Raw genomic sequence first — 10160 nt, 5'->3', positions numbered from 1 at the left:
GCATACTGCGCCACAACCTTGCATTGCGCATGCGCGGGAGGGGAGGCAGAGCAGGGCACGTCACAGGGCCCTGTGACATGCAGGGGGGGGGGGAATATGGTAATTTAGCACAGAGGCAGCGATTTAGGGGAATAGTATAGATTTACTTCTCTATACCCTGTATGGCCATAGTAGAGATCTGATATCGCCCGGAGGAAGGGGGGGGGTGACAGATTCCCTTTAAACATGAGCCATGTATGAGGGAGTCGGAATGGTTGTCATGGAAATTGAGGAGTCGGAGTTGAAGTCGAAGGTTTGGCTTACTGAGTCCACAGCCCTGCTTCCTTAGCTTTCCCTCACTACCCTATATGAATGTATGTTAGTTTCTCACCCTGGATTTTCATATGTTGGTTCACACTTTCCTTTTCCCAGGTTGGCAGTGTGTTGTGGCCTCCACGATGGTTACTCAGGAGGTATGAGAAACCCCTCCACGGCCATTTAAGGAGTTAGGTCCAACATGTTGTTAGTTGTACGGCTAAGGCCTTTCTAGTCTGTACAGGGATCAGTTGGGTATAGGTGCGACGTACACGTTCCTAACTAGTACCTTCATTTTTTAACATATTTTCCATTGCAGTAATTCAGTTCCAATATCATATACTCATTGTTTGCATACTATAGCATTTCAGACTTAGTTGTGACAACTTGCACCAGTTCACACTTGTCTTATTCTGTTTGGAGGCACTGGTCAGTTTTTTCTTTTTTTACCTTGGTAAAGAGGCAGCAAATGCCACTTACTAGGCTGGTGGTTGGCAGACTGCTCAGCAGATTCCGAGCGGGATAACAAGCTATCTATGGCTTCCTGACCATTAGACTGATCACGGTCATTATATTGTGGGCATCAATACAAGCAGGCCAACCTCATTCAAAAAGGCAGCTGCTTCTAGTTTTGAATTCAAATTTCGCTCTAATAACTTCCGGGTTCTAACCGCCAGAAGTCACCTGATCATCACATCAGCATGACTCACATCTTGTGAGACGAAACTGCAGTACTTACGGAGAGGGGGACGCCAGAAGACACCACTTTTCAGAGATCTGGCGCGGCCCACAAGTGCTTCCAGACACTGTACTGCTCCAACCTGTAGCCCGCATGCAGCATCAAGTCGATGGAGCTCGATCCCCTTTCGACCTAGCATGATTCCCAGTAGCAAGAATATTCAAAAGTATCACTGCTAGATTGCCTGGCTAAAGAATGTCCAAAACTCTGCTGCCAGCCAGAGGGCCCAAAAGGTACCAGAAACAGTACCTCTCTAAGCCACCCTCCTTCTAAAAACATAAAATACTGAGGAATAGAGGAAGGGCTCTTAACCTCTCTGCTTGTATTTCCTGTTCCTATTAGGACAGAGAGGCTATCTAATTTCAACGCTTTCATGGTGGCACAATAAAAAAAAGTTATATATCCTGGACCCGCACCATTCTTTTGTAGTCAGTACTGTATCTGCTTGGATCAACATCTGATAATGTTGCATAGCAGTCATATACCATCCCCCAGGCTCATACACTCAGCTCCTTGGCCATTTTTCTGCCTGGCTGCCGCACTTCATGTCCTCAGATTTACTAACCCTTATCCTGGGAGACTTCATCATCTCCATAAATAGCCCCACCTCCCCACCCGCATCCCAGCTTCTATCTTTAACCACTTCTTTTGGCCTCTCACAGATTTCAACCTCTGAGACACACAAAGACGGAAACACCCTTGATCTGGTCTTTGTCCGCCTTTGTTCAATCCCCTAGCTAGATAACTCCCCTCTTCCCCTCTCTGATCAGAACATTCTCTCCTTCACGCTCACAAATCCTCGCCCACCCCAGCACACTCCTACCTATCACACATTCAGAAATCTACAAGCCATTAACCCTCAATTACAGACTCCCTTCACTCATCACTGTCCCAAATCTCCTCTTTTTCCTGTCCTGATCTGGCTGTAAATCACTACAATGACAGTCTGCGAAGCACCCTGGACCAACTAGTGCCTTTCACCCTCAGAACCTCTAAACAGAGTAAAACAGCCCTGGCTCACACCGCAAACCCGATTTCTCCAGCGATGCTCTAGGAGTGCTGAACGCTTATGGAGGAAAACTCGCACACTAGAAAACTTTATCCACTATAAATTTATGTTAAAAACCTATAACACTGCCCTTCACCTCGCCAAACAGTCCTACTTTACCACCCTGATCTCCTCACTATCCAACAACCCAAAAAAACTCTTCGACACATTTCACTCCTTCCTCAGTCCTAAAGCGCAGGCCCCTATCACGGACATTTGTGCTGAGGACCTGGCGTCCTACTTCACAGAGAAAATAGAGAAAATCCATCAGGAAATCAGCTCCCACCCGCCAAGTGCCGTGACTCCCATCCCTCCCCACATCTCCTCTGGATCACTCTCCTCATTTGACCCAGTCACAGAAGAAGAAGGCTCCAGGCTGCTCTCTTCTCATCCCACTACATCCACCACTGACCCCATTCCCTCACACCTACTCACCTAACTGAAATCTTCAACCTCTCTCTCTCTCTTTTGGTATCTTCCCCTCCTCCTTCAAACACTCCATCATTATTAAAAAAAAAACCTTTCTTGACCCTTCCCACATAAACTACAGACCAGTCTGCAATCTCCCCTTCATCTCTAAACTCTTGGAGCGCCTTGTCTACTCCTGCCTTACCCGTTACCTCTCCATTCACTCTCTTCTAGACCCATCACAGTCCGGCTTCTGACCCCTACATTCTACAGAAACTGCACTCATTAAAGTAACCAATGACCTTCTGACAGCAAAACATACAGTGATTGCTCTCTGCAGCTTTCAACACCGTTGAGCACCACCTACTATTCTCTATGCTCCACTCAATCGGCATAACGGATACTGCTCTCTCCTGGTTCTCCTCCTACCTATCTGACCGCTCTTTTAGTGTATCGTTTGCTGGCTCCACTTCTTCCCACCTTCCTCTCACTATTGAGGTTCCTCAGGGTTCAGTACTTGGCCCTCTTCTCGTCTCTCTCTACACGGCCCCAATTGGACAGACCATCAGCAAATTTGGCTTCCAGTACCATATTTATGCTGATGACACACAACTATACACCTCATCCCCTGACCTTACCCCCACTGTACTACAGAACACCAGTGACTGTCTGGCCGCAGTTTCCAGCATCATGTCCGCTCTCTATCTGAAACTCAACCTTTCCAAAACTGAACTTCTTCTGCTCCTGCCATCTACTCACCTCCCTAAATCTGACGTCTCCCTCTCCGTGTGTGGCACCACAATTACGCCGAGCCAGCAGGCACGCTGTTTGGGCGTTGTATTTGACACCAATCTTTCCTTCACCTTCCATATACAATCTCTTGCCCCTTTCTCACCTTGGAAACAACAAAAACCCTCACTGTTGCCCTGAATCACTCCCGCCTTGACTACTGTAGCTCTATTAATTGGCCTCCCCCTCACTCGACTTTCCCCTCTCCAGTCCATCCTTAATGCTGCAGCCAGGGTGATCTATCTGGCTATTTGTTACTCAGTCATTGCACAAGCTGCCCATACACTATAGGATCCGATTTAAATTGCTTGTTCTCATCCACAAAGCTCTCCACAGCGCGGTGCCCCCTACATCTCTTCGCTCATTTCTGTTTATCGGCCTACGCGTTCTCTACGCTCCGCAACCGACTTTCGACTAACATCCGTACCTCCCACTCCCGGGTCCAAGACTTCTCCCAAGCTGCAGCTATTCTTTGGAATGCTCTATCCCAAGAAATTAAGATGAACTACAACTTACACAGTTTTAGGCGCTCCCTAAAAACACACCTGTTTAAGGGGGCCTATTACGTTCCCTAATCGAAGTCCTTTTATATTTTTATAGTCTTTTCATTATTTCTCCAAACAAACATAAGTCTCCACCAAACTCCACCGCACCCAAAAGCACTACAAATACTGGCTGGTGACGAGCTCATGCAGCCTTTATCTATCCCTCATCACCTCAAGATGGCTGGATCATCATTGTAAATAAGCCTCTGTACATTGTGTCACCCCCACCTCATTGTAGATTGTAAGCTCTTACGAGCAGGGTCGTCATTATTTTTGCTTTAATTATTGTATTATCTTTAGCTATGTTACTTATGACTGTTGTATATTAACCTCGCTACGGAATATGTTGGCGCTATATAAATAAAGATTATTATTATGTGCCGGTGTCATCACGTGAATGTTTACAGTCAATCAGCAGCCATTGATTGGCTGCAGCATTCACATCATGTTTGAGCCTTTTTTATCCTTCAGTGTTTGGGTGGGTAAATTAGATGATTGAAACAATAGTTCTGCGGAGTATTGGAAGCTGGTTGGCTTTTGGGTCAACGGACAGTCTGCTATGTGCTAAGCTTGTATATCAGAGGAAGAGAAGCTTACATCATTATCTAAAGTAGTCCAGATTTTTCCTGCCATGCTCTGACTTTAAACATCTTTGTTTATCTGTGAGTTACCAGTGTCCAAATTATGTTTTAGGGTACAGATATTGCTCCAGATGCTGCTTAAAAATCACTTTTGGCTATAATGTTGCATAAACTCACACAGTTGTGAGTTCATGCATCCATTTCGCCTCCTGCTTGGCAATGCCTGTTTTAGGCTATTTAGAAGTGGTGGATTTCCAATATCACTATGTCATAGGGGATGAACACATTTTATACATCTACTATGGTCTTGTCTTGGTATTTGCATCTTTTGGACTAAAATAATGAACCTTGTTTCGGACATTATCCAATGTCCGCTACGTCTTGAAATGCTTTTTTGATCGGGGGCGTAGACAATATTAAACCCTAAAACAGCCTCTTCCTAGCACACGATAGAACAGCAGTTATTTTGATACACTACAGAGCCATGTTTGGATATACTCTAATATGGTTAATACAATTATCCTCTATGAATAGATTGTTATCCAAAGTCTGACGAGTCATATTCTAAGGAATGAGTCATGGCAGCCATATGCCATTCCAAACTCATCATCATTGCTCACCTTTTCATCTTGAAGTCAACATCAGAAGGTGAGACAACTTAAAATCATAAAGAAAGATCAAGTCCAAGTATATAAGTTTTAAAGAAAACAATTTTTTTTTTTTAACGATTAGTTTTGAGACACTTTTTTAAATATGGATATGTTTTATAGAGTTGTGTTATCTTAATGGATAGGATGCTTATTGGTAATTGCAGACATTAATCATCATTTATTGCTCCAAACCAGGGTTGGGCAATAAATTTTCCCAAGGGTTCACAAGACAAACTGAGAACCAATCAACTAAACTTAATTCTCTACAATATTCATTGTATTAGTTTAAAAAAGCCATAAACTATATGGTTTGGATTAGCTGATATTGGTAAATCTACGATCATAAGAGCATATTATTAAATCGTCATCACGAAAAAACGACTGATTTTTAATCTGTATTGCCAATATTGCCATCTGTGTGACAACCATTTGATACATCAGCAGTGAATTAAATTTAAAAAAAAACAACAGTTTTCCGTTTTAGTTTCAATCTAACCGTAAAAATCTGATTCTATACTGGTGACCTGTATGAGAGCCATTTTTTTCTACACACATTTAGACTTGACTGGGGAGTCTTATCTGAAATGTGGACACATGTTCGTTGCAATTTTTTTCACTCGAACATTCGATCGATGGGAAAAACCTTTCATCTGAACAACCCAATAGCATAACATTAGTTCTAGAGCTGTCTGTGTAAAGTCAGTTTATTTTTTAGACAGACAACACTCAGAACAAAAATACAGTCTTATGAACATAGCCTAATAATACATGGAACAATAAGCTTTATGGTATTAACAGTTAAATCAAGTAATGGAAACATTGTGAGCATTGGGAAAAAAATGTATTGCCCTCCCATTCTACATGCATGGATCCATATGGCACATGGGGGAGATCATAAAAGAGAGCACGTGTGAGGGGCTCAACCCTTACCTCCCCTGAACAAGATATAGAAAGTAGCAAAATAACACACAAGCTCGGTGCTAAGGAATAGCCCTTCTACACACAAAAGTGAGAAGCACAAAAGTACATGGTGGGGAATACAGAGCAGTTGGGAGCACACTTCATCATTGAAGGGAAGGGAGGGAAGAGGCACATAGAATATTATATGTGAAGACCACATGTAGTAGAGTTGAGGGGTACTTCACAATGTTGAGTGAAGTATTCCTGATGAATACTGTGTCTAAGTGTTTAAACTGTAAGGAGATGTTCCAGGAAGATACAGCTGATGCTAAATAGCGGATCATCCAACATACAAACTGTAGTTGGTGCTTTCATCCTGCAATTAGGGGATTAGGCAAGTGTTAAAAGTATTAGCAATGGTACAGAGACCAACTCGGCATAGCCGTGGCACAAAATACAGTCTCTTAGATCTTTTTAAATTCATTCTCCAGGCCCCATTTATTTGCCAAGTAGCTGCCAGTTACATGCAGTAAATGAGTAATGTAGTCCTAGCTTTTTCTCACTGTTTTCCTCATGAATCCTCCCGCCAAGGTTACTGACACTTACTCAGCAAAGCTATGGAGCACAATGCCGTCTCTTAGGTGTTATTTAATTACTTTCTCCAGACTCCACTTAGTTGCCAGTTACGTGCAGACCTAGCATTTGCTCACTGCTTTCCTCATGAATCCTCCCACCAAGGTTTGAGCAGCCCTGCTAACAGCAATTAACTAAGCAACTTCTTGCTGCTTTCAGCAACACCCACTTCCACCAATTAGAAGATGCCATCTGGGGCAGGGCTACAATTTAAATTATAATTCTAGCAAAAATCAGTTCAGTCATCCTTTTGTTCCTTTGACTATACCTTCAACAGGTCGGACAGACAAATTCAAAACAACAGATGTGGCCCATAGGCCGCAAGTTGCCCAGGTCTTCTTCTCCAAACTATTTTCTCTGTCTTGTGTATGACATGTCACTTTATTTTGACTGTTTCCGTTGTATATTTTTTTTTATGCCAGACAAGCTTTGTTTTCTGGGTAAAATATTTCCCACTTCCTCAGGATTAAATTGGCTTCTCCCCTGTGTGAATTCTCTGATGTGTAACCAGATTTGACTTCCTTTTAAATAATTTTCCGCATTTTGAACATGAAAAAGGTTTCTCCCCTGTGTGAATTCTCTGATGGCTAATAAGAGCAGATGTACTGCTGAAACGTTTCTCACATTCTGAACATGAATATGGCTTCTCCCCTGTGTGACTTCTCTGATGTATAACCAGATTTGACTTACTTGTAAAGAATTTTCCACATTCTGAACATGAAAAAGGTTTCTCCCCTGTGTGAATTCTCTGATGTTTAACTAGAATTGACTTCCTTGTAAAGAATTTTCCACACTGTGAACATGAAAAAGGGTTCTCCCCTGTATGAATTTTCTGATGAAGAACAAGAGCAGTCTTATTGCTGAAACATTGCTCACATTCTGAACATGAATGTGGATTCTCTCCTGTGTGAATTCTCTGATGTATAACAAGTGTTGATTTTCGATTAAAAGAATTTCCACATTCTAAACAGGCAAATGGCTTTTTCCCTGTGTGATTTATCTGATGCATAACAAGAGAGGATTTATTGGTAAAACATTTCCCACATTCTGAACATAAAAAAGGCTTTTCACCTGTGTGAGTTCTCTGATGACCAATGAGAGTGCTTTTGTATCTAAAACATAACCCACATTCTGAACATGAAAAGGTCTTTGTGTGAATTCTCTGATGTTTTGTAAGAGATGATTTTTCATGAAAACGTTTGTCACATTCTGAACATGACAATGGCTTAAATACTTGATGAATGTTTTGATGTGAAACAAGATGGTTTTTATCTCTATAACATTTCCCACATTCTGAACATGAAAATGGTTTCTCCCCTGTGTGAATTCTCTGGTGTCTAACCAAATTTGCCTTTTTTGTAAAGAATTTTCCACATTCTGAACATGAAAAAGGTTTATCCCCAGTGTGAATTCTCTGATGTGTAACCAGAATTGACTTACTTGTAAAGAATTTTCCACATTCTGAACATGAAAAAGGCTTCTCCCCTGTATGAATTTTCTGATGTTTAAAAAGAATAGACTTATTGATAAAGAATTTCCCACATTCAGAGCATGAAAATGGCTTTTCCCCTGTGTGATTTCTCTGATGCATAACAAGAGTGAATTTAGTGCTAAAACATTTCCCACATTCTGAACATGAAAAAGGCTTTTCACCTGTGTGACTTCTCTGATGTCTAATGAGTTTGTGTTTGTATCTAAAGCATAACCCACATTCTGAACATGAAAATTCCTTTTCCCCAGTGTGAATTCTCTGATGTTTTGTAAGAGAAGATTTTTCATGAAAACATTTGTCACATTCTGGGCAAGAATATGGCTTCTCCCCTGTGTGCGTTCTCTGATGCGTAACAAGATGGGATTTCCGGTTAAAACACTTCCCACATTCTGAACATGAAAAAGGCTTAAATACTTGATGGATGTATTGATGGGAAATGAGATGTTTTTTCTCTCTATAATATTTTCCACATTCTGAACATGAAAATGGTTTCTCCCCTGTATGAATTCTCTGATGTGCAACCAGCCTTGACTTAAATGCAAATAATTTTTCACATTCTGAACATGAAAATGGCTTCTCCCCTGTATGAATTCTCTGATGTGTAACTAGCCTTGACTTATTTGCAAACAATTTTCCACATTTTGAACAGGAATATGGCTTCTCCCCTGTGTGAATTCTCTGATGTATAACCAGATGTGTATTTTGATTAAAACATTTCCCACATTCTGGACATGAAAATTGCTTAAACCTTTGATGAATATTTTGATGTCTAACAAGATGTTTTTTAGCTTTATAACATTTCCCGCATTCTGAACATGAATATTTTTTGTTTGCAGGGTGGGCTATTTGCGCTTTATCACCTTTTTTGTGAATTTTAGTTTGCTTAATAGTCTTTGCTAGGATTTGTTTAAAACATTCAGATGATAGATCTTTAATTTGGTCTTTACATGTATGTTGTTTTATGCCACCATCTTCTGCTCTGAATTCTAAAGATATCCGTTGTCTTTGTAATGTCCTGGAACAGTTATCTGTCAAAAACATAACCTTTATTAAAGGGATTGTTCAGTTAAAACAATTACAAACTTACTGATCAATGGAAGTCCAATTCTTGGGACCCGTGTCAACCAGCAAAATAAGGAATTCTTAACTTCGACGAAGCACTTTTATCCTCGTTACAAAATGGAGCAGCAGGTCAAATGCCTGACTACCGCTCAACTGATTTTCTCAAGGACTGCTTGAAAGAGCTTAGTGAAGCCCCAGAGGGGATGAATCAAGCAGCGGTAAAACATGTGCACTGCCAGTATTTTAAGACCCCTAGACTGCGTGGTTCCTACTACAAATCGGATATAAAAATTTTAGCAAGTCAAGTAAATTCAGTAATTTGTTCATTAATACATCCTGACAAAACGAGTTTTATGTCTGGTTGCTCAACAACCTTTAATACACACAATTTTTGTAAACTCTAAAACGACTTACTATCCTATCGGGTCCAGGGCAATTTTGACCCGTGATGTCTCCAAAATATTCAACTCGATTGAGTGGTGTTTCTTGTGCCATACACCGTCAGATTAGGGTTCAGAGACACCTTTATTTCATGGGTACACTACACTGAACCTAACTTCCAGGTAGCAATGTCGAGGTAGACCTTAGAACCTTTTCAGCTACAAAGTGGCACCAGGCATAGCGGCCCTTTATCACCAATTTTATTTGCATTAGCGAAAAAAAAACACCTGGCAAAACATCTATTGCAGGACCCTATGATACTCAGTTCTGATGTACCCCCAGTGAGCGAGAAAGTCAGTTTATATGAAGATGACACCTTACAGACCCTGACTGGTCACTTGAACACATTATGGACTCTCTACATCACTTCAGTTCCCTGTCTGGACTCCAAATTAATTGGTCCAAATCTTGATGGTTACTTATAGATATAATGGCTCCTTCTAGATTGGTGGCATAGGTACCATTATTGAGGGAATTAACCATCATGTACATGGGTGGTCATGGTTTCCTTATCTGAGACAAAATACATGCAGCTAAATGTTCCACCACTTTTGTCTCACCTGTAGTCTAAAATTAAA

General features: G+C 41.2%; 1 pseudogene; it reads right to left on the bottom strand.

Moving 5' to 3' along the window:
- Nucleotides 1-5407: 5407 nt before the first annotated feature.
- Nucleotides 5408-10160, bottom strand: part of LOC141271436 (uncharacterized) — a 116687-nt pseudogene continuing 111934 nt past the window's right edge.

The sequence above is a fragment of the Phyllobates terribilis genome, unplaced genomic scaffold (assembly GCF_046119375.1).
Source record: "Phyllobates terribilis strain yellow unplaced genomic scaffold, ASM4611937v1 Scaffold_5__5_contigs__length_657084704, whole genome shotgun sequence".
Taxonomy (NCBI): domain Eukaryota; kingdom Metazoa; phylum Chordata; class Amphibia; order Anura; family Dendrobatidae; genus Phyllobates; species Phyllobates terribilis.
The sequence above is the reverse complement of the archived record's forward strand: the minus strand, read 5'-3'. Positions and strand labels throughout refer to the sequence as shown.